General features: G+C 33.7%; 1 pseudogene; it reads left to right on the top strand.

Annotated features, from left to right (window-relative positions):
* The first annotated feature begins 19470 nt into the window (after window positions 1–19470).
* On the top strand, window positions 19471–19622 carry LOC129077227 (uncharacterized; annotated as a pseudogene).
* The last annotated feature ends 7524 nt before the right edge of the window (window positions 19623–27146 follow it).

Here is a 27146-nt window from a genome sequence, read left to right as displayed (position 1 = left end):
ATCAAAAAGAGAGCACCTTTCACCCCATTTTCCTTCCAGGAGGCTTTTGGAGCCAAGATATCCTCAAAAATACTACTTAATATTTAAATATTGCCTGAAATTACAATATTATTTTATAATAGTGTCTCCAAAACTTGAGATGTATAACAGGTACAATACCTTCTTTTCCCTTTTATCCTTGTTACTTTATTATCACAATACTTGATACAAAGTCTTTAGCTATGCTCTGCTTGAAGGTTGTTTTCCTGGGTTGTTTCTCCTTTGCAGCATCAGGCCTACAAACATTCGCTCTTTCCTAACTGAGCCTTTTCCTCCATTTGCGTTTGATCGCATGTATCACAAAGAGACTTTTTCTTACACTATTATCACCGAAAAATGCTCTCAACGTGCCACCAATGACTGCTTAAAAAATAAAAATATGATTTGCAATCATGCTGTTATAATTATAACACAAAAAAATTCATCAAATCATAATGTGCAATACAAACTCTCTCTGCTCAAATTATTTTATCAACTCACTTACTATGAACTTTCTCCCTCAAGAGATAATATTTTATTTGTTTTGTTCAATGTTCAGTGATATAGTCACAGGGCTCAACAGAGTCTAGCACTTAGTAAGTACTCAAAAAGTACTTTTTGAATATATAAATGAGTAAATAAATATGTGACTTAAAGTAGTCCAATGGATAGTTCTTTCTTCAATTCACAAAGGAATATATGTCAAACCACAAAATGGTTTAATATATCATCATTCATTTAACCTCTGGTTATGTTCTACAGAAAGTCAATGTTGAAGGAAACACCATTAACGAGATCAATAAATTTTGTTTCCTTAGGGTAGGTGTTCAATCACAATTTTTGTATTTACCTGCATGTCAGTGTTTGATAAAGCTCAAGAAGTGTTTGCCAAGGATGAAATGAATAAATACAATTTCAATACTGTAATGAAAATAAAGATGCAAATAAATATAACTTTGCAGGTATTGATTCTGTCATATATGTATTTTCCTGTGCAAGGTCATTATTCTTTATAGCTCCAGGTATGCAGTAGATCAATTACAAAAAGTCTGCTCTCTAAAAGAGATGTAATACTACCCTGGGAAAATAAATCATATCTTATCTTTATATGTAATTGAGGAAGAAAAACACAACTTCTTTCCTAGATGAAAACAAAGTCTCCAGGGAAAAATTTTCTTAAATAGGCACAGTTTAGGAAGCAACTCAAATTATACTGCATGCAGATTACATGGTAAAGAAGTATTGCTGATGGGATTGAAGGTCACGTATCTTCGGATCAGCTGTATTCTTCTTGAGAAGGGAAAGGTGTTATCAGTAGGAAGCCTATGGGAAGGTTAGCGGTCACAGTGCCCCTGAAATTCACTGATAAATAGTGTGCTGGGCTTAACAAATAAGATAAGGATTAAAAGCGGAACTGAAAAACCAAACTGTGAAACTGCTGGCTTGGAATTGCAGAGTTCAACTGCACAGAGAACTGTGTACTGACAAAGATTGTGGGTAGAGGGAGGGGCACAGGCAGGGCTAAACAGGTCGACCTAGAAGCATGCAAGGCTTGAGAACTCCAGATTCTGCAACCAATAAGGAGCTCATCACCATAAAGAAAGGGACAAATTAGTCACTTCTGGAGTGCACTGCAGTGTTTCTGCTTACATCTTGATAAAGGAGAAAGCTGAGAATGCAAGTATGTTTCTTGACAGTTCTGTATGACTTTTTAAAAGCCTTTGCTTTCTAAATGTCATTGTGTTAGAACTCTAAGGTTCTAAGACTTTATTAAGACATAATTGTAATATTTTCACTTGATTTTCCTGTTATTTGATTGAATTAATCATCTAATGTCTTTAAAATTATTTGCTTTTAGTTTTTAAATATGGATAATCTCTGTTTTACTGAACCAGTGTGAGTTTATCATGTACTACTGCTCATACTCAGAAGGGGTTATGAAAAGTAAAACATATATTTAATTTTTTAAATTTAAAACTGAATACAATATATTTTTCTTTAAGATTTGGCTTATCATTAATATTTTATAGTCTGAAACAGATGAAGTTTGTTTCCCCAGTTAGAACTTTTCTACCTGGAAAAGTTAATGCACTACAATAAATATACGACTTCAAGTTTTAACTTTGTTTATCCTGAATAATAGGGCCCACTAAGGTCCACCTTTGCCCTAGGCACACTGTGAATTTAAAATCTTTACAGTCTCTCATTCTCCCTTTCAAGTAAGTTATGAGCCTGAGGTGTCATGAGAATTTTAAGCCTAGAAGAAATGTCTAGTCCAGCACCTGTAGTACCTTTATGCACTATGAACATTTAGCTGGAAAAAAAACCCTTACAAATAACATTGATTCATTTATCCCTTAAAATTCTACATTTTAAAATAATAAAGTAAAGAATCTAAATAAATATTCACTACCATTGCTATCCATCGTAGATAGTAACATAAACAAGTTTAATTATTATTTGAGGGGATTGATAATATATCTATCTTTTAAATATTGAGTCCAGAAAGTTATTTTATTGTAAAAGTTTTATGATATTTTTATTCTTTTAAAAAATGTTTATTAAATTGTTAGAATTGTAGCCAAGATGTCCTCAGAAGTACTACTTAATATTTAAATGTTACTTGAAATTACAATATTATTTTATAATAGCGTCTCCAAAACTTGAGATGTATAACAGGTACGATGTCTTCAGTTCCCTTTATCCTTGTTACTTTATCACAGTACTTGATACAAACATACAGTCTTTAGCTATATTCTGATTGAAAATTGTTTTCCTGGGGCAGCCTGAAGAAGCCCACTGAAAGCAGGTCATCTCATGGGATTGACCTGGGAAGTACATTGGGCTTTCTCAGCTTGTCTTGAGTTGGAAGTGAGACAAAGAAAAGAAGTTGTCAGTCAATGACCAAGTCCTGATCACATGAGCATGTTGTTTAAGCTTCTGGTCTGGCTCTCTGGACTGGTTACTGCAGAAGTTATAGATTGGTTTCCTGGGTTTCTAATGTGGGTCAACATTCAATTGTATATATGGCCCTTGCCTCTTTATACAAGCTTCTTCTTTGTCTCTTTACATTGCTTTTCTGCTCTTTTCTGCTCTATTTGAACCTATGCTTGCTCTTTAGGAATCAAGCATTAGGGAAGAGAGGTGAGCCTTTATTAGATGGGACTGGGAGGCCCTGGTGTGGATGTCTGCTGAGTATCATAAATACTCAATGACAAATCTTTCTCTTCCCAGCTTTCCAACCCAAAGTGTGGTCCTTGGACCAGAGCATCAGCATCACCTTGTTTACTACAGCTTACCGATTCAGATCTATGTTTTTGAGTTTCCCCTAGGTTTTCTTTTTGGCAATTTTCCAATACTGTTCTTAGAAAGTAAATAATACCCTCTCCACTAACTGTGATCTGTTTCTCTTCAGTCCTTGAGTTTCTGGCCATTCATTCACTTTACTGTTGGGCCACTCTACCCCTTAGGCACGGATCTCTCTCTCTCTCTGTCTCTCTCTCTTTCTCTCTCTCTGATTGGCTCTTACAGACAGACTTAACCACACCCTCTCATACAGGACCTTAAGCAATCAAAGTCAGAGAGTACTTATTACCATCTCCAGTGGCCCCTTTAAACTCCTTCTTCTTAGCTTAAGCTGAGAGGGCAGCCCTCTTCTCTTCTTCTTTAATGTAAGTAGAAGAGCACCATGAGCAAGAGAACACAGTGCACTTCGAACACTCAGCCAAGGAATCTATCAGTCAAGTTCCAGATTTAAAATGCTGGTGACTGGAAACATCTAACACTGACAAATATATGATCTTTTAGCAGGACCTGGAAGGGTCCTCATTTTAGCTCCTCATTTAGGATAAAAGGATGCATGCAACCTATTGAATTTTTTGTGCTTTTATGAACCTAAAAGACCCACAAAGCCAGAGACACATCCTGTTATGGCAATACGTGGTTAAGGCACAGTTACATCACAAAGCAGGGAACCAGAGCTTTAGGTCATAATCAAACAGAGGTGGAGCAAAATCCACGGACAAACATTGTCCAGAGACTGTTCACTCAAGGGCATTTTCTTTTTTCTTTTATGGTATATTTGGTGGTATAAGGTTTTGTTTTATTTTGTTTTTAATCTTTAAATGTATTGATGGGCCTGGCTTGCTAATATTGTTTCCCTTAAAACTTTGTTTTTTAAAGCAGTTTTTGTTCACAGCAAAACTAAGGGAAAGGTACAAAACTGAGGTGATTTCTCAGATATTCCCTGCCTTTACGTATGCATAGTCTCCCCCATTATCAACTCCCCCCCACCCCCCCGAGAGCGATATATCTTTGAGGCTCTATGTTCTGTTCCATTGTTCTCTTCTCTCGCCAATACCACCCGGTTTTAATTAATGTAGCTTTATGATAAGTTGTGAAGTTGAGTAGCATCAGTCCCCCAACTTTATTCATCTCCTTCAATATTGTGTTGCTTAAACTTTTTGCTTTTCAATGTAACATTTTTGAATTCATTTGTAAATATTCACAAAATAACTTGCTGGGATTTTGACTGGGATTGGTGGATCCATAGATCAAGCTGGGAAGAGCTGACATCTTGAAAATATTAAGTCTTCTTATCCATGAAAATATAGTATCTTTTTATTTAGTTCTTCTTTGACTTTGTGTATTAGATTTATGTAGTGTTTCTCATATAGATTTCTTTTTACATTTGTAGATAAGTATTTCATTTTTTTAGATTTATATACATTAAGTATTTTTCTTTTCTTGGAGTGCTAATGCAAATGGCATTGTGTTTTTAATTTCAAATTTTACTTTTTTGTTGGTATGAGGTTTTTATCTAAACTATTCCAGACCAGATAACTGCAGTCCAAAAAAGGATTATATGTTTATATTATTTCTCTAAATCAGTCAGTGAGTTAATGTGGAAACAAGTCTTGTTCAATCACACCTCTCTGCAATCACACATGTAGACAAAAGCAAGCAGGAAGAATTTTGAGAATCATTTTCACCTCTAAAGATTGTGTTCTATATTAGAAGATTCTGATTAAATTGATTCATGTGTCAATTCACTTTTATACTGAAAAAGTTATATTACATTTATGCCTATGTCTCAATAATAATAACTAACATTTATTAGGTGCTCTTCTAAGGCATATATTGTTCTCATTATTTTGAATATATTGTCTCACCTGATCTTTAGGGTAACATAGATTAGACATTATTATCATCCTTACTTTATTAATAAATAAATTAGTGATAGGTGTTAAGACATTCCCAAATTTAAGCAATTTATCTGGGGAATTTATGTCCCGTATTACTATATTAGGTTTCCCCCAATTATAATTTTTATCTCTTAAAAAGAAAAATCTCTGCAAATGATATAGCATACTTTATAATACATAACTCTGACTAGATCATTCTAAAAATTTTAAATGGGAAAAAGTATGCACCCTATCGGAAGGATCCAAATATGTGTTTGTACTTGATCAGCAGGCTTCAATAATTATTTTTGTAACTTGGTAAATTTAAATGTAAGTTGGTAGGCATAAGAAAGTAGATTTCCATTCACTTCCTCATGGTAAACAATGGAATGAATGCCTTCATCATAGAACACGTCCTTGTTAGAGATTTTCAAGCAGAAGGTGAATAATATATGTTAACTATACACACAAAGAAGGGACTCCTTAATTGAGAAGGAAACCGAAATAAATGACCTCTGGATTAGTATCCAATCAATTTATATTAGATACTGATATATATTTTATGTATTATATAAATATATATATATATATTTATATGTAAATCTCTGTATTTTTTGGGTTGGCCAAAAGGTTCGGTTTTAAACTAAAAATAAAAGATATATTTTTCATTATCACCAATAACTTTATTGAACAATGCATTCACCATTTTGTTCCACTACCTTCTGCCATCTCTCAGACAACTTCATAATTCTGTCTTCCCGAAACTTTTTATCTTCTTGAGCAAAAAACTGTTCCAGGTGCCTTTTGCAGTCTTCCAAGGAATTGAATTTTTTTTCCCATTAAGAGAATTTTATAAGAACGAAATAAATGGAAATCCAAAGGTGCTATGACTGGTGAATATGACAGAGGAATCAGAACTTTCTGGCTAAGCTATAATAGTTTTTGCCAGGTTTTCAAAGACACATCAAGTCCTGGTTTATCCTAATGGAAGATTATGTGTTTTCTCTTGACTAATTCCACATGCTTTTTGTTGACCATTGCTTTCAGTTGTTCTAATTAGGAACAGTACTTTTTGGAATTAATGGTTTGGTTTTCTGGAAGGAGCTCATAATAGAGGACTCTCTTCCAACCTTACCGTAAAGACAACATCACCTTCTTTGGATGAAGACCAGACCAGCCTTTGGTGTAGTTGGTGGTGGTTAATTTTGCTTGTCCTATGATCTCTTCCATGACACATTATTGTGAAGTATTCACGTTTCATTGCCTGTCACAATTTGTTTTAAAAATGGAATATTTTCATTACATTTAAATAGAGAATAATATAAGGAAATAAGGTCAAGATGTTTTTCCCACTTACTTGGAATCCAAGCATCAAAGCAATTAACATAAGCAAGTTGGTGCAAATGATTTTCAACACTTGATTTGAATATTTTGAGTATGTCAGCTATCTCCCATGTGGTATAACAACACTGTTTGTCCTCAATTAATGTCTCAATTTGATTGCTATCAACTTCAACTGGTCTACCTTACTGTGGAGCATCACCCAGTGAGAAATCTCCAGCACAAAACTTTACAAGCTACTTTTGACACATTTGATTAGTCACAGCACCTTCTCCATACACTGCACAAATCTCCTTTTGAGACTCAGTGAGTTCTTACCTTTCTTGCAATAATAAAGCGTAATATGCTGAAAATGTTGCTTATTTTCTTCCATCTTCAATACTAAAATGGCTATACAAAAATTCACCAATTTTGATAAGTTTTTTTGTTAATGTACGCTGATATGACAGATGTCACAATACAATCAAAATAATTTTGAATGAAGTTAAAGACAACTAAGTACTATTAGAGCCATCTTATGAAAACACAAATGAATCTCTTGGCCAACTCTCTCTTTCTCTCTCTCTCTCTCTCTCTCTCTCTCTCTGCATATGTGTGTTTATACACACATACACACACACACAATTATCTCTAAATAATAAAGTATATTAGTTTTCCATTTTTATTAAGAACTATGTTTTCAACAAGTTTTGAAACAGAAGAGCTATTTTATTTTTAGTTTATTAGAACATTCTTAGAGCTACAACATTCAATTGGTTATATATTTTATTAGTAGATTATAAAATGTTACTGTTTTGAGCTCATCTTTAATGACTTTATTTGACATCAGGTTATATAAGTTCTAAATTAATGACTTTGAGATAATATATATCTTCAAAATTTGCCCCGGCTGGCGTGGCTCAGTGGATTGAGCACAGGCCTACGAATCAAAGGGTCTCAGGTTCAATTCCCATTCAGGGCACATGCTTGGATTGTAGGCCAGGCCCCCAGGAAATGGCGCATGAGAGGCAGCCACACATTGATGTTTCTCTCCCTCTCTTTCTCCCTCCCTTCCTCTCTCTGCAAATAAATAAATAAAATCTTTAAAGAAAGAAATAATACATATTGACAAAATCTGAAACACAAAACTTATAAAACATTAACATTTAATCAACAAAGAGAAAGAATTAATACTGTAAGCATAGTAATTTATAGCTTATATGGTGTCTTCACATGAAGTATTACATTTAATGCTAAAACAACCTTTCAATGTAGATATTATTTTAAGTTTATGGAATAGATGAGGGGGGAAATCAGTGTTTGTATATTATATTATCAGTGCCTGGAAGTGTTTTTTCCAACATTCTTCTGACAGAATTTTACTAAATTCAAAGCCCAATTTGACCGAATCTTCTCTCATGACCCACCCTCTAGTTTCACAAAGGTAATTCCACCCGTCGCTCTGCATGTGGGTGCTGTAATCTGAACATGTTTGTCACCATTACATTTATTTTGTATCATCTTTTTTTTCTGGAATTGAAAATCTAATATTCAGGGACTAGATATTTATTTTTTATACCTTCAACATCTATCAAAATTTGTGGCATGGGTCAAGTACTTAGTGTTTTTTAAACAAATAAAATATTGAGAAGACAATTATATAATGTCACATAACTAGAATAGGTAGCAAATGAAAGTGAATAAAGATTTTCTCCAATAAAGTTTTGCTTCTGATGATCCATTTCACTAACATTGGAAATAAATAAATGAATAAAAGAGAAAAGTGATTACAGATAAAATACATTTTTTACGTTTTTGAAAATCAAAACGACAACTTCGCTAAATTTACATATAATGATTTTTTCGTTGTTTTTTTTTTCTTTTTAATTCTGTTAATCAAACAAAGAAACACTCAGAATTCACTAAGGCTTCTATGCCTGCCATTTACACATTCACACGTTCACAAATTACTAGCACACATTTTATAAATGATAGTGCTGATACAGCTAATGGACTCTGCATAAGAAAAAGTCAGTATAACTCTTGAATTTCCTGAAGTTAACAGTGTGTTTCCTTTTTATTAAATCATTTTTTTACTGTTATTCCATTACAGTTATCCCAGTTTTCCTCCTTTGCCCTTCTCTGCCCTACCCAGCCCCACTCCCACAGTCCGTCCCATACTCTTGTCATCTTCTAACAAAGTTAGCCTCTGCACAGCATTTACAATGATTAACAATCCAAGAATTTATTTTCTGCTGCCAAGACATATTAATGATTTCATTGACTACTTTGAATTGTTCTATGATCAAAAAGCAATTGATAAAACTGCATTACACTTGTCTGTCACCCATCTGAACTGGCCTTATCATGGCCATTCATAAAAACTGCCAAATACCTTAGGAAACTTATCAAAACTGAAGGTAACAGGTGTTCGACATTCAATGTACAAGGATTTTGCAGCTGTCTCTGTCATAAACAATCAGCACTGCAAACCATTATCACCAGTTGATATTTGCACCTGCCAGAATTGAGCATTAAATATTTGAATTCGAAAATGCATGTGTTTTGAGCAAAACAATTAAGGAGCAAAATTAGATTGAGTTTATAAAAGGTAGCATTCTAAAATTATTCCTCCTAAAAGCTATAAATTATTATCATTATCATTATTATTATCATTAACAATGTCATCAAGAAAGATTCTTGGCACTTAATTTTATATCTTCTATGAAAAATGATTGCGACACAGTCATAAAATTATAAAAATAATTGCCATTACATAGGATGATGTTGAAATGTTCACCTAATGTCTAATGTTTTATAATTCCATATTTTAATTGAAATCTCAAAAATTATTTAATTTTTAATAAACTGTATTTCAATTCTGATTGAAATTTCACAGCTGATAAATAAACCAATTATTGTTGAAAGAACGCACATTGTGACAATTAAAAAAGATGACAAGTTTGCATGTTACATTCCTGCTCTCTTACAAGCAACATTGTTCATACTTTCCCAGGATTTCAAGTCTTCCTCAACATTTAAGATTCATATTTAAGAATGGCACCATTTTCAGAGTCCTACACTTGCCTCTTTAGCTTTCAAGTGCTCTTTTCCATTTTCTCTCTTTTTATGATTTAAGAGGAGGATTTCCTAGAAGTGGTATCATAGAGGAAAAATTCCAGTAAAGGAATGAGGCAAAAGGTAAAACAATTGTTAAATTTGAGTAAAGGGTACATAGGAATGTCTTATATTTTACATATGTTTGCAACTATATTTTATGTTTAAAATTGTAATGAGGTAAAAAGTTATTAAAAAGCATAAATACCCATTCAACTGGCACATGGATTATAGAAAAAAAACTGAAATGATAAATGATTCCTCAAACACTATGTAATACCATTGAAGTCAGCTCTCCATTTTGATGTAACTGCACCTGCCAACACAACTGAACCTGCCGCTCATGCTATTACTGTATCATTATTGTCAGCACCATGCCATCTTGACATTTATTCTCCAGACCATGATGCTTTTAGCATTATTTTCCTTATTTCCAAAAGGCACTTCAATTGTATTATTCATGCATAAAAAATAACCTTTAATGTTTCACTCTATGATTATGTATCAAATCAATTTACATTCTTCAGCTTAGAAAAGTTTCCAAAATACTAAAATAAATAAAATAAAATGAATCAAGTAATGATTTAATTTATAGGGCTAAAACAGAAAATAAAAGACATTCACTGTATTTTCATTTTTCTAAACAATTTTTTAATACATTATTATGCGTTTTATTTTCTTTCATATTTAAAATTACATGTGTTTTTTTTTTAACTCTGTGATTTTGCAAGAAGCAATTGTGTATTGGTTCTATCAAGGCTCTGTAGGAAGTTATTTTAAATTAACTTATTTAAAATAACTGAATCAGCAAATCAGCATTACTACAGATGGTGCTCCATCATCAGTGCATCAGAGGGTACCAATAAGTATTGGTTTTCTTCCCAGCCGTGGACGCGGCTTTATATTACCAACCTGCCTGGGGCTTTCCTTCTGTTTTCTACTTTTACTAGGTTCTATAATGCCTTTTATTTAATAATGCTTATTCGCTGTGGCTTCCATAAGGATTTCTCTCAGGAAGGCAGTCGAGCTTAAGGACATGATTTTTAGCCATTCAAACATAGGTTTGTTTGTGGCTCCATTACTTAGTGGTTTACAGACTTGTTACACTGAACTCTGAACTTCAATTTTCTCTTCTGTAAAATGGAAGTAATAGAAACTTACTCCTAGGAATTCATGATGATTAAGAGATGCAAAACGTGGAACCACTCCCTGAAACATGGTGAAAACCTTATATAATACATGTTGTCTCTATTTTTGCTCTTACCATGCCTACCATAATTGTAATGGTTATGAATTATATAGAAATACACAATTTACATTTAGTTGTGAAAATGTTCCATGTGAGCAAGTGTACAGTTTCATCTCCAATTTTAATCATTAAAATCTTAAAAATAAAAGTTTAAAAAGTTTTATTGAGAATTTACTTTCAAAAGCAAGTGCTATGTATGTTTAAGTGGAATTAATTAATTAGAAATATGAATAAGCTGAATAAGCTTTTGAGTAAAGAAGTTTTTAAAAAATTTTTGCTCAAAAAAGGGTGGTTTACAGAATGTGCAATATCTATTCAAAATATCCTATAGTCAAGACTCTATCATGTCATGTGTGCATCATAATGAGCGAGCAGATAAAAGTTGCAGAATAATTATAAGTTTTCAGGATGTAGCTCTTTTTTCATCTCTGAAATAAGTTTTATATAAGGGAATACTTTTAATGTCACCCATCTGAGAATATCTGCCATTACATTTAGGTCACTCACAAATTACAATGCACTAGAACTGACCCCCTGGGTAAAATGAATTCAACTAAAACATTTCAATCTCAAGAACATAGGCTCTGCTGTAAATCATGTTGTCCCTTTAAGCATTTGGATTGCACTATCTTTAAAACAAGTATTGCGTCTTGCTCGTAGAAAAAGAGTGTGCATGTTAAATAATGAATTAGAATATAGATATTACAGAATTATTTCATCATCACTATTTCAAAAGGAGATTCAATTATTTTCCAGAAAAAGCAATAAAAACAAATTCTTCCCAGCAATAATTTATTTATGAATATGAACATATCTTACTTACTAAAACTTCCCTGAAAAATGATTTCATGGATTTGCTTTAGGAACCTCAACACTTTAGTTCACCCATAATCCTAAGAATTATAGATTGCCTGACTTTAAACCTACAAACCAATGAGATCATTTTTTTGTTGATGTTGTTTTTAATTTAATCGGTAGAGCAACTATTAAGGCATTTAGGTCTTAATCCACCAGATATTATTTTTGCCACGGTTAGTAATTCAGAATCTACTGCAGTAGTGCAAGTACTCAAAAGAGAAGGTAATACAAAAGTCAGTGTATTTTGGTGTTGTATTCCCATGTTTTCACTGAACCTAGGTACTTCAATATTTCTAGTATACATACTGTAATAGCTTAAATTAGTTTTTAAAAACTTAAATCAAAACACTAGAAAAACGTTTTGATTAACATTTTCCTTGCTCCCTAGCTCAACTGAGAAATTAAAAGCATCGCCTTGCAAATTAATGTGGAACACATGCCCGAAGTAATCTTCACAAATCCCCCTACTACATAAATTAGAAATAGTACAGGCTAAATCTGTGCAAAACTGGAACATATATGATAGCAGCTTCAGAGGTGGAGAAAGAACAAAGATTTTATAAATACTCCAAAATGTCATTTTTGCCAAATTATTTGTATCTGATTGGCATCTTATACAAGCAATGGAGTGCCTTACAATAGGTAAAATAGCTCCTATTATTTTGGAAGCCAACATCAGAGGTTTTATTTATATTTATAGACTTTTAATGCTGTTAAATTTGACTTTGCAACCTAAATGGTTACCATATTAAAATGCTGAAGGTAACATCCAGATATTAAAGATTTTCCTAAAATTAATTGACTTGATGAGGAAGGAATTAATATCCATGGAGATAAAATTTTATTATTTCATATTCTGTTTCTGGGAACTAAAATTGTTGGTATACAGTAGTTCCCCCTAATCTGCAGTTTCACTTTCCACGGTTTTAGTTGCCTGCCATCAATTGAAATCCAAAAATATTAAATGGAAAATTCCAGAAATAATTAATAAGTGTTTAAATGCACACAGTTCTGAGTAGCATGGTGCAATCTCAACCTTCTCACTCCATCCTGCCATGGAAGTGAATCATGGCTTTGTCCAGCATACTCGCACTACCAGACTGGTAGTCACTTAGTAGCTGTCTTGCTTATCTTGTCAGCTGTCATAGGTACCACAATATTTGTGCCCAACTTGTCCTTATCTTACTTAATAGTGACCCCCCAAGCACCAACATAATGATGCTATCAATTTGGATATACCAAAATGTAGCAGTAAAGTGCTTCTTTCAAGTGAAAAGGTGAAAGCTCTTTATTTTACAAGGAAAAAAAAAAATCCTACTATGAGGTTGCTAAGATCTATGGACAAAACAAATCTTCTGCCCCTTAAATCATGATGAAAAAAAAAATGGTACTAGTTTTGCTGTCACACTTTAAACAGCAAAAGTTACGGACACAGTATGTGATTGGTACTTAGTTAAGATGCAAAGGCATTCCATTTGTGGGTAGAAGACATGAACAGAAGTGTTTTGATAAAGACATATTATGCCACAAGTATTAGTTATTATTAATATCCTATTGTGCCTAATTTATACATTAAACTTTATCATAGGTATGTAAGTATAGGAAAAATCATAGTACATATAAGTTTTGGCACTATCTGAGGATTCAGACACCCACTGGTGGTCTTGGCTTATATCCCCCACAGACGAAAGGGGAACTACTTTATTACCATAAGGTTCCTTAAAATTAATCACATCTGCTGGAACTTATTTGTCAATTTTCACTTCCTAAACATATAAAGAGTATGGTTACAAAATGTTGGAGAAGTCAACAAATTTGAGTTGCAATCCTAAGGGCCAAGAAACTCAATTTTGAATATCACCTTACATTAAATTAGATCCTGCTCACTATGATTTAATTACTTTATTTTTCCCTCTGATAACCTAAATTTGCTGGTTCTCTAGACATTGCTTTGTTGTTATTTATAGACAATTTATATTAGGTTCTTATTATTTTGAATTGTATCCCTGCCTGAATAGGGTGTCTAAAGTGAACAAAACACAAATTGATTGGGAAAAAAGCAACAAAAATAACGATTTTAACCTACTTCTAACACATTTCTATTTAGATTTGTCAAAGTGACTTATGTGAGGATGCAGTTACAAAAGAAACCTGAATAGGTTTGATAGGAGAAGTTTTTAAGCAGGAAAATAGGTTAATACTATTTTATCAATACTAAATGTAGGATTTCTGAACAATACATCTAGGAACTGCTATTTGCTGACCTGTCTTGTGGGAGTAACTCAATGTTTAAAGATTGGAAAGGTTAAACAGTAGGTAAGCTTTCATAAAATTCTGGACATGGGGGCAGAAAAATTTTGGATTTAATATGAATATGTTAGGTCATATACTGTGTATATCTCCAATATTTATTTATTTGAATTGCACATTATTGACACAGACACAAAATATTCTTTATTCTATTACTTGTGTTCATGTAATACAAAGGGTATAATTCAGTTAGCATTTATTTAGTTTCTTAGATTTACAAATCAGTCTATGTGGATTATTCTACATTAAATATATAAATCCATGTTACACTAAAGCTAATGAAAAATTAAATCTATTTTAAGGTGCTCATATTGTGGTCGTTGACTTCTTGGTATAAACAAATAAATACCCTGCATGATTGGAAGGCAAGATTTCTATAGTTAAAAAGTGTTGGAGAGGGATTGTGGGAAAATGTATAGTGAAATAGAGTTAAATATTCCCCAAATCTCCTTTCTCTGAATCAAATCTGACAGTACAACTACAGTAACAAAACAAGAACCTCTGAATAACTTGTATAATAACAGTGGGTAATGCAGTGTTCCCTTGGAGTCCTTAAGTATGAGTAGATATAGATAACCACTGTCAGCCACAAGATCTGAATACCCTTATCAACCACGCAGGAGATAGCAGAAGTAAATAAGCACATCTACACATACCTGAAGAACTCCATAGGGCCCACAGATACTCTCTTGAAAGCTCAGCAGGACTATTTGAGAAGGGCATCTGAAAGTGGGAGTTGGGGCTCTGAACACTACAAAGGTAGGTGAGAAAAATGTTCTGTATTGAAATCTAAAATGGTTGGGAAGTCTGAGCTCTCCGAGCTTTCAAAACTAACCAGCCAAACCGCCTTTCAGGTTGAAGCTTCACACACAGGGTAACCTTCTATGAAAGGAATCTAAATTGAGCAGGACAAACAAGTGGAAAAAAAAAAAAGAAGGCCCAAATAAAGGTAGGAAAGCAATAAGGAAAATTCAGAAGCAAAAACCATACTTTTGAACATTCCTTAAAAACAATCTAAGGGATATCTTAAGAGGAAAACTTTGTATTGTTTTAATTCCTGTGCCGAGTTTCTTAGTTTTTTGTTTTTGCTGTATGTTAACTGCCCATATGCCCTCCTGGAATTCATGTATGATTAAGTTCACATTATACAGCTTCACTGAATACAAATCTTGTCAACTCCTTATTTTTCAACATTTGTTTTTAATAAATATTGAAAACATTTTTAATATTGCTAAAAATCAGTTACCAATAAATTCAGAGGTAAATGTTTTCATTGGAAATATTCAAAAGTCAAATGCAAGTTTATTTCAAGTCACAAAAAAATTAGCCTGCATTTGAGAACCTAGCATGTGGCAGATACTCAGAAACACACCAACTGTAGCTACAACTAAGATGCAGTTTATGACTTTAAGGTGATTAAACACACATACAATTTTATATTAAGTGTAAGACTATGTTAGACGGGCAGAACTTGTGTTATACAATTCTGAGAGCTCAATTTCTTACACAATTTACCTCTCTAAAATGCTTTTTCTGTTTGCAAAGCTGTGATTGACACACGTACTAATTCATATCTTTTACTTGTTTTAATGTCCTTTGAGAGACATGTCAAAGGCATTATATTATATGGAAAGCACATGTTTAATTATTGGCAAATTTCTCGAGAAGTGTCTATCCTCAAACAGCACTATCTTTTTTTTCTTTGTGGACACACTGATTGCTTAAATGTGAAATATATTAATGAAATACTAACTACTTAATATTATATTTATACCCTTTTAAGTGAGTCAAGTAAGTAATACCATCAATGTACCTGATAAAGTGTTTTGATTTGGGACTCAACAATTTCAGTCACTGATGCATCGATATAAGTATCTGGTAGTAAAGGGAGATCAATATCTAAGCCACCAGACTTTTTGTAAATACAGAGATCAAACTACATAACTAACTACAATGTTAGAACCAAGATGCTCTCTGTAAGTACAGATCAGTAACTCTGCTAAAACATCTCATGATTTAAGGATTATTTTTGTATTTCTATCACCCTCACATTTTCTCTATACATATGCCGGAAGTATTATTTAAATAATACAAGCACAAAACTGGATGTTTACAACCATTTCTTTAGTTAAATAAACATTATTAGACCTGCTTTATGCTTATAATGAAAATACAGCACAACACGACAGCCAGATCCAACACAATTAGACCTTGGCATCAAAGACAAGAACTGAGTCGTTTTGACAGCTCTGGAACACTGTATTTCATGGGGCTCGGTGCACAGCAAGGTAGCACAGGTGTTCCTGTAATTGCAGTACAATGGGAAAATTCGGTGTTCAGTGGCCTTCAAATTCTCCACTCTTGTGTGTAACATGATGTGAAGATCAGATGTCAGTGTTGCCTGCTTCCTCTGTGATGGGATGTATTTATGCGATACACCACTGAAAATATTTGGGAGTTCTGACTCTCCAAAACTAGATTAAAATTATGTATTTGGATTCTGCTTTACGTCTGTATAGCTTCTGCAGATCTGCATCTGTGATTTGACAAATAAAAAAAAAATTTTAAAGCTTTCGTTGACAGAAGTTTGCATTGTGAATGATATCTTCTCTTCCTCTTATTAATATATTAAAACCCAATTCTGCTACTTCCTGAGCCAGCCTGTACTAAATATATTTAACAATGTGCTATATAATATGAAAAATACTCCAATGGTTTATTTCCATTTTTCTTTCCAAAATTATATCAATTTCAAGTTTGAATTCCTAATTGCATCTCAATGAACCTGAACACAGAAACAGAAGCTTAAGTACAAAAATAGGATCATGTATGTATCCATTTAAAGTCACACCATATGAGATTTTGAAGGGGAATGTTTAATAATAGAAGATACTTTGGAGATTTGCAAGTTTAATTTCTGAAACCATGATGAAATTGACTAAGCAATAATGTAATGCACAACCATGAACTTTTAACTGAACCTTTAATAAAAAATAATTGTCTTTTAAAGTTTGCTTATAGTAATAAGACATGGCAAGATATCTCTTTTTAATTATAGAGTGTGAATGTTAAGTTGTGCTAAAATAACTGGCTTATCCAAGTTAAAAAATCAGAAATTGGGTTTAAGGCTGGAAGAGAAGCGGATGCAGGGAGGGTGACCCTCCAAATCTACAAGTAAGTTATGCCCAAATGCTTAGAAAATCACTAAACCATGTGTGCGTAGTGGTCATGCCAAGCTACTACGTTGGGGTTTTGTAGGACTCCTGAGTGATGGTATGAAGGACTTCGACACTTGAAAGGATCTATTGGTTGTTCATAATTACTTCTTTTTTTACAAGATCATATAAAATCGATATATTTTTATTTTATTTCTGCTTTATTTTATATTATGCTGGAAAGAAAATACTGTTTTTAATGTCTACAATTATCACCACTAGTTTTACCATTATAGTCAACAAAACTGCATGAGATAACTCACCAGGCATTGGAAAAAGGAATTTTCTTGAACTTTCCTACTAAAGTTGATTTCAGTATATGCAAACCTTCCACAGAGTAAAATCTCAACAGGTATTTGTTGAGTGATTGAGTTAATAGCCTGGACTAGTGTAGCGGAAATCACTTAATAAATATGTCCAGGCTAAGATCTCACTTCCTATCCACACTTCATTCCCCTATTATTTCAGAAAATAACTATTCCCTATCACTGCTGGTAGTTTTAGTATCACTAAATCCAACCCAGAACATAACTCCCGATTTCTGAATGAAAGAGGCAAACAGGAAATTTCCAGGTGATCATAGCCACTGTTTATGTTCCTAAACCTACTCATAATAAATCATACTCTCTAGGGTGATTTTATTTATACGTTCCCAACACAGACTTGTCTCTGCTTTTGCTACCATGTAAACGTATGGAGAATAGTTAAGTAATTGATTTTCTCAGCTGATGACAGAGCTGTAACTGGCTTCATTTTTCACTACATAATTTTTTATCTAATTTGATGTTATTTGTATCAATATTGCATGTCCTCTTCAAATTTACACAAATGCAGAAAATAAAAATGGAAGCATTTATCAACAAAAAGGATTTTAAAGTGTTTCATAAAAAGTTGACATTGAATATTAATTTGCGTACTTGTTATTATAATTTTTTTTAGAGTTCATTGAATCTTCATATTAACCAGACAGAAGTAATCAAAATCTGGACAACTGGAAGATTTTAAGGAAACCCTAAGAAATGAGTGAGAGATAAAATATTTCCTTAAAATGGTAGAGAGATACATGTTCTATCGCTACCACAATAAAAATAGGAATTTATTTTTTTCACAAACATTTTATGTACTTTAAGATGACATCAAACAGATATAACACATACTGATCTTTCTGTTATAGAATTTAGTAACCAATTTTATCATGTGCAAATAGCAAGGTGGATGTAAAGCTCAAGATGGCACATAATAAAATTGGTTTCTAAAGTCTACAACCACAGGGAACTTTTCTTCCATTCAAATGACTCTGAAAACTCAGGATATTGAGCTGAAGTTAGTATTATAAACATATACATATAATCAGGATTTTATAAAGTTTTATTGATAACTGACATTTCACCATAAATACCAGCTATTGAATTATACGAAATTTCAGAGAAGGGAAAAAAAGTCTTTTCCAAATACTTTATTCAATTAATTGTAGATTAATATACCAGGAATCTTCCAACATCTGAGGCCATAACTTCTTCAGGCCTGGCTGAAAACCATGATCATATGTAGTAAAAAATAGTAAAAAAATATACATAAGCTATACATTTCATACATATTCTAAACTTCCATTAAGCTTATTATTATTTTTATGACTTCTTTGAATCATTTTACCCTGGTCAAATGGAACACACAGAAGAATTTTAGGTTGGCTTTTAGAATGATAATTATTAAATGTTGAACACTTTACTTGCTTGTTGTTTATACTCACTGAATAATATATTACCTACATATAAGACAATATACACAGGAAGTGAAATCTCAGTGAGAAGATTGCTTGATACAGAAGAGAAAAAATGGATACAGAAGAGAAAAAATATGTGGATGATCTACAGGTCTGAATCATAACACAAAGAGCTTTTGCTATTATTTATAAATAGATTTTGAGTTCTTGAATTAGGATCTTTCTCCTAGATGTGCAAGACATCTACTGACCAGCTATGCATTGCTTGATTCCACTTCCCAGAAGAGTATCACAAGTTTTCTTTATATATCGAACACTACCCTCAATTACATTTTTATTTATTCACTTTATAAATTTCCTGTCACCATTGAAGTACATCCTTCATATTAGCTTGAAACTTTTATTGGCCTTTTCTCTGGAATAACAAACATATTACCTGCATACAGATTTCACACATCCTTTAAAAATCATGGATGGATCGCTTCTCGGCCTTTTGGCTAAGATCAAGTGTAAAAATCATAGATGGAGATTTTGAAATTAACCCATGTTCTGTGAGTTAAGAATAAGTTCTTAGGGGTTGCTTAACTTCCAGAACCAGAACATATTTTAATTTTGTGGTACTTATTATATTGAGAATAAATCAGAAATTTCAAGAAACCATGAAACAGAGGTGGAACCAAAGTGGAACTAAAAGTTTCAAATACATAATTCCATATCGAATGCAGTGTCAGCCAGTGCTTGCATCTCATCCTAATGCAGACAGCATCCTTAGACTACCAAGCTGCCTTTGCTCGTGGTGAGGATGAAGGCAAGTAACAGAAGGTTGTATCTGTGGCTTCCAGCAAATGGAAAAGCTGGATCTTCTCCTATTCTTACTCTATTTAAAGCAGAACTGATTGGCCATGTACTTCTCTTGTCTTCTTTGGGTCTCTAATTGGGAGGAGGATGAGAGGAAGGAGTGGTACTGATTTCAATGTATTCATCTACTGAAAAAAAAAGTCAAATGTTATTTCCAAAAAATTTGGTATTATCAGGGTTTTGCAGGCATGACTTTTCATTATCCCTTCTTGCAGGCAACAGCGTATTTGGTAAAAAAAAAAAAAAAAAAAAAAAGCCACAGAAGCTTTGAGTTTATACAGCCCATGCATGTGAACTAAGGGGGGATTGCTGGAGGGAATGAGGGTACTGACTGGGTGGAGGGGGGCAAAGGAGGAAAATTTTGGAAAATTGTAATAGCAAAATCAATCAATCAATCAATGTGTGTGTGTGTGTGTGTGTGTGTGTATACATATATATATACATATATATACTGAAAAGAAGGTTATATCTCCCATTATTATCTATAGCTTGTTTTTAAAATGTAGGTTTGAATATTCATTTAACATTTCCAAGACACTTATTCTAATGTATTTATAACCAGCTACATTTTAATAATGCTTTGTTAAATGTCTTTATGAATAATATCCTCTATGGGATATATAAATTCTGTAGACTATAATTCAGAAGAAATCTCAGAGATTTAGATGTAGTTGCTTTTGTAAAATATCATACTTTAAAAATATCTGATACCCCGATACATCATTTGTACATTTTAAATTAAAAAAGAATAAAAGCTGCAGGCTTAGTTCACCTCCCTTTGGCATTACCTGAAACTTCCTACTGAATCTTTTTGTCATTATTCTACATTTTAAACATTTTTGTAATATCTGACTTAGAAGATGCAAAAATAATACAAATAATTCTCATAGATGTTAGATCTTTCTCAAATCTTCCCATATTTTCACTTCACACATTTGCTTTATTTTCCCCTTTATCTCTCTCTCTCCAGGTTCTCCTGAAAATACTGAGTATCAGTTCCAGAGATGATGCCCTTTTCACTTTCTATAACCACTGTATATCTTCTAAAACAAAGATGCTCTGATATAAAAAATGCGATGGCCAAAATCAGAAAATTACACTTTGATGTCTTCTTCTGTTCACAATACAAGATAGTATCGCATGTCGCATTGAATTGTCATGTCTCTTAAATATGGGACAGGTGCTCAGTCCCGTCTTTTCTTGAAACTTGTGAGAAGTAAAAGCTACATACTTTGTAGAATGTCCCTTAGGGTTGACTCTGATGTTTTCTGTAGATTCAGGCTATATAGTTTTTGACAAGAATATCAAGGAAATAATGTGTGTTTTTCTTGGTGAATCATATCAAGAGGCACATAGTGTCAATTTGTCCCATTACTGGTGACATTCTTTTCAATCACCTGGTAAGGTGGTGCCTGCCAGGTTGCTCCACTGTCAAGTTAATATTTTTACTCATAATTAATAAGTACTTAAGTGGTGATATTTTGAGACCATGTAAATATCCTAATTTTACATAAACTTTTGTTCACTAATTTCATTATTCATTGGTGATTTTTGCTCAAAACAATTATTATGGTGGTGACTGCCAAGTATTAGATCATTATATTTTAAAAGGAAAAAAAGAAACAAGTCCCTTTCATTTGTAATATAAATGAACAAGACATCTGTGCAGAGAAAAGGCAGGATAAATGGATTTATTCATTAGAGTCTATTGTCACTTCACACATTCTGATTGTTTTTATAATTTAAGGTCTTAGACTAGTTTATATTTTCATCATAGTTTTAGGCAAATTTTCATTCAAAATATTAGTGAATTTAAAGAAAACAAGCAAAACTATTTTGTATAGGTGTTTATATTTTAATTTAAAATTACAATAATTGCTTTTGGTAATGCAACATTATAATAGAATATGTGTGGTTTGGCAAAGCACTTGTCGTTGCCATAATTAATTTTTACTTAGAACAAGCAAAGCATTCATCGCATTTTAGATGGAACACATAGCATATCCGAGCAGACGGAAGGCAGTGACTGACACAATGTTTATGTGACAGATACAATCACTATATAAATACACATCTGATGAACTTGAAAATTAACTTGCTGTGTGAAAGAGAAGTGCACTTTTTTAGGATTCAAACTCCATTGTTCATTTAGCTAAAAGGAGAATGAACACATAAAGCGAATAAACTAAAAGGAAATGATTTTCTTTATTAAGTCATTTTTTTTAAAAAAGAAAAACTTAAGCCTGCGAGATATGGAGGCCAGCCCTTCTAGGTTCCAATGGCATACAATGAATAAAATACGATTTTTTTCAAAGAAAGAGAGATCACCATATTCCTTGATAATAATATGCAGTGATAATATCTTAATGAAATTTACTTTGACATTTCTAACCTTCAGAACCAGAGCTACACATACAGTGAGGAGCTGAGCTAAGCTTCTAGTTCACTTAGAGGCTAAGTGGCTCAGCCTGCGATTCCGGATTCCGTCCCCATCTCCCTGCTCTCTCATTATTCTTCCCAGACGCTGGTTTCCCTCCTGACTCTTCCTCAATGTTATCTCTAGGGCCTCGCTACTGAGCTCCTCAGATTCCAAGGTGTTTGCAATCCAACTTTCTTGCAGACAGGATCAGTTTCGCCACCTCTACCCCAATAAGGTACTTTTCCTGACACAGAGCAAGGAGAAAGCAGGGCCAGAAACCGAAGACATGAAAAAAGCAGTAAGACCTTGCGCTATGTGGAAAGTGCCAGAAGTGCTGCCTATCTGACAGATGATGCAGCTAGCACGCTCAGAGTTCCCCAGTTGTGAAATGGCACAGAAAAGTTGCTTTAAATCTTCAGGATCAAAAAGGTAAAAAACAAACAAACAAACAAACAAACAAAAAACAGTTCTTATCATATTATTAGCCTCTAAGAGTGTTTGAAATTTTTGTAGCCAGACCATGAGTAATGGGAGTATTTACAACAGTGGCATATAAATATTTTAAGAGACACACTTCATTGGATCATTGAGTAGAACACAAGAGAACTGTGAGAGAGTTAAAAGGTAAAAATAAAATGGGCTTCAAAGTCAGACAGATTTGAATTCAAAGCTTAGTTCCACAATTTGCTATTCTATGTGTGGCTTTAGCTTAATTTCCTGCCTACATCAAAATCAGTTTTCTCTTACCTTACACATAAGTTGTGTGTGTTTCTTTTACATTGTTCTTGTATACTGCAACCTCTCCTGATTTATTATCTCTACTAGTTTTCATGTGAATTTTAGAGGATTTTTTTAATATGAAAAATCACATCATCTGCATATAGAGATAGTTTTACTTCAAATTGTGGGCGTTAACAAAGCAGTCTCTCTACAGTGAATACATATACCGGATGATCTGAAATGATTCCTTTCCTTTACTAATGACTACTTTATACTTTGCTGGAGTGGGCCTAAATGAAGCAAGCTACAGAGAAACCTCAGTTGTCTGCAGAGAGCTCTCTGATCTAATGGTCACTCTTAGGCCCAACTTTAAGTTCTTTGAGAAAAATGACCCAGCTAAAATAACATAAGAAATAAACATTCTCCATTTAGATTAGCATACTCTTCTTTCTCGCACCATGTAAGATAGAACATCTTCTTCAAACATGGTCATAAACATAATCTTGAAAAATATATTCTCATCCTGGACAGTGTGGCTCTGTTTGTTGTAGTCTTGTCCTGTAAACTGAGGGGCCACGGGTTCAATTTCTGGTCAAGGCACATGTTTGGGTTGTGGGTTCGATCCCTGCTTGAGGTGTGTACAAGAGGTGACTGACGATGTTTCTGGTGATGTTTCTCTCTCACATTGATGTTTCTTTCCTCCCTTCTCTCTCTCCAATCCCTTTTCTCTAAAAATCAATGAGCATGTTCTCAGGTAAGAACACAGTATATATACACACACACACACACATTAATATATATCTTATTAAGATTGCCAGGTGTTCTGACTGTCACAAGTAGGGCTCTTCCAGGAATGGGGGTAGTCCTTGAGCTTCTATGCTGGGAAAGGAAGCTCCTGTAGCAATTTCACTAAGACAAAGAGGCTTTACTAACTGAGAAAGAAAGCCCTTGCAGCTGTACATTATTCCCAAAAGAGAAGGAAGGAGGGGGAACCTAGAAGCTCGCCAAGCTATATAACTCCTGAACCCCAATAGTTGGCTTACTTAGACTAGGTAAGGACCCGCTTGTAACCTCAGCTGAAGTGTATCGAACAAAGTCATTAACTTATTAACAAACTTCCTAACAACTTTCTTTCCTCTATACATAGAGCATTTAGACGAGCCAGGTGCCTGCTTGCAGCTTTGTGCTCATATGTGTTTCATAAACAAACTTGCTATTGCATTTCCACTACACGTGCTGTCTTTCGCTTGAATTCATCTCTCTCAGCAAGACAAAGAGCGAGGTGGGGAGGGAAGGCCTCCTGACTCGGGCCCCTTTCTCTCCATCCATCACATACAGATTCTCTTGAAATAGAGGTTTGACTACAGTATTTTTCAATTCATATAAATGGGAAACTGCAATATCAAATCTGTCTCAAAAGAATCAAATAACAAAAGAAAGAAAGGCTAAACAGTTTTTGCTTGATAATTTGTTTATTGCTTTTGTTAGCATCTATGGCTGTTAGCTTCATTTCATAAAACTCAATTCAAATGTTAACAAGAAAATTAACACTATTTTAATATATTTCTTACGAAGGAGAAGGAAAATCAATCTTTTGTCCTCTTAAACCATGACTGTGCATCATCAATGTCAGGAAGCAAAAGAAAAAAAAATCATTGTTTTATAAATTTGGACAGTACCCTGTGTTATTTTATACAATCATAAATGATTGTGTTGTAGATAGTGCAGAGCAATACATCTCAGGTGTTTTTAAGTGGGTTATACACACCATTATGCAAGATTCTTTCATTCATTTTAAATAATTCAATTTTATATTGTTTAACTCCTTGCCCAAGTCTGGCGGTGCATTACCGAACTCTTCCTCAATGAGCACAACACATTCATCCTTGCAGAAACTGTGGTTTGTGACTTTAGTTAGCAAGGCGATAGTTACCAAGGGGAAAATTGCTTTGGAGCATCTAAGAAAGGATCAACAATCTTTAATTCTATCAAGAGTTTAATCTTGTAATGAAGCCTGAAACTTCCATTTTTGTTAATAGAAAGAGAACCAGCATGAAATGCAGAGAGCAAAACATTTTACTCGCAGCTAACAAAGCCACACTGAGTCATCACAGATTCAGCATATATAACTTTGATTCAATTATATTGGAAAGAAAAAAAGACAAAATGGACTGATCCAGCACAGTCAGCCAAATGCAAACAGGACACACAAGTCAAATTGTATTCCCCATGGAAAGGTAATTCTCCTTAGGTGGAGAGTGGAGATTTTCATCTGTGTGCAGTTCTCACGGGTCCTAAGCCAAACTAAGCAACATCATTTTTATTTAAAAATATCTGCCCTTGCTGGATATCTTGCTTCATTTCTGATATAGCTTCTTTGAAACAGTATTTCAATTGTACTCACAGAGAAAGCCAATAAAAGAATCCAGTAAGTGGCAAGCTCATTACTTTGGGTAATTCCTTCATGGTCCTAGAATTAGATTTATTTGTATCATTGTATAGTGTCCTCCACCTCTAAGTACAATGTTACTTATCCACATGCACACACATCAACACTCACTTGTTTTCCTTGGGGCACAGGTTGTTCTCTCAATTGTTATTTAAAAAAAAATCTATTATACTAAGAGCCAATCAATTTAAACTTCACATGGAAGGGGGGCAGCATGGCTGCAGAGGTAACCCTGGCCAGAGTCAGGGGACCTGGAACTCTCTGCTGGTTATGCTACTGTGGTAAATAATTCACTCCTGATTATCAAGGTTCCAGAGTGACCTTTCTGTAATTAAAGATTTCTCAGTTGTGAAATAAAAAGGTTGTGGATGAATTCTTTATCGCTTTACAATTCTATGATCTTAGCCTGGTTTTTTAGATTTGTAAATAAGCAAAATCAGCATCAGCTCCTTAGTAATGACATTCCTCATGTAGTTTATTAGAAATTCACACATTAAAACAATGGTTAAAGTGGCCAAAACTGAAGCCTGCATTTTAACTTACGGCTTCTTTCTTTTCATTCTTTCTTTCTTTCTTTTTCTTCCTCCCTCCCTCCCTCCCTCCCTCCCTCCCTTCCTTCCTTCCTTCCTTCCTTCCCTCCTTCCTTCCTTCCTTCCTCCCTTCCTTCCTCCCTTCCTTTCTTTTTTTGGAGTTATAAACACAAATAAGTGTACAGGCCAAATATATATACAGCCAGGTCCAAAATTTTACCTTAAACAACCTTTGGCAATATACTTTAGAAATATTCTACTTGGAATATTTATATATTCTTAATACTGAAAGGAACCTGAATTAAAGAAAGCATGAAAATCCATCAATATTATTACACCTCTTCATAGTTTATGTATGGTGATTTTTTCTGATTTGCTAATGTCCTTTGTTAATACATTTTTTTCTTAACTGTGAGATTAATGTTCAATAGCCGATCAAAACTGATGTTCATGGTTTTAGTTTATTCTAACATTTAAAATTATTTTTAGTGTGGTTTTAGTTGCAGAGTAGTGTTCTCATTATCTGGTGGGGGGAGGCGTGAGTGGGTGAGGATGGTTGATACACAAGCTTGTTTGTTGTTTCCGAAGCTCCCTTCCTGGGCTCCGGCTTGCAGGAGACATACTTTGGCTTCATTTTAAAAGAGTTTCTAACAGGAGGTCGTTTACTAGGTGGTCACTTATCTGTAGACAACCTGAATCACTTCATTTTGACAAAGTGAACAAACAAGCACTGTAAGCTGAGTAAGAAGCAAACCAGATAGATGTAGAAGTGGGAGAAAAAAAATGTCTCTCAATTATAGAAAACAGTTAAATGCATCTCTTTGTCAAAAGGGTTAAAAGGGAAAGCACTTGCACCAGCTATTTTCAAGTTAAAACAGCATGGAGTTTATGATGTTTTCCCTTTAAAGTAAGAAAACAAATTATTTATGACTGCTACGGGGTATTATTTTCATTTCACTGGAAACTTAGTGCCCCCTACTGATACTCAAAAAAAATTTTATAATAACACTATATTCTATTTTTCTCTTTAGAAAAATATTTTTCAATTATAGTAATTATGGAATGCCTCCGAAAACATTGTTTGACTTATTTGAACCACGTCAAGATGAGTTCAAGTGATACTTAAAGACAGGTTCTTGGATCCCAAGTCAAAGTGCCAGATAAATTAACTAGTTTC

This window comes from Pteronotus mesoamericanus, unplaced genomic scaffold (assembly GCF_021234165.1).
Source record: "Pteronotus mesoamericanus isolate MK-2021 breed Mesoamerican mustached bat unplaced genomic scaffold, CSHL_Meso_final contig_116, whole genome shotgun sequence".
Taxonomy (NCBI): domain Eukaryota; kingdom Metazoa; phylum Chordata; class Mammalia; order Chiroptera; family Mormoopidae; genus Pteronotus; species Pteronotus mesoamericanus.
The sequence above is the reverse complement of the archived record's forward strand: the minus strand, read 5'-3'. Positions and strand labels throughout refer to the sequence as shown.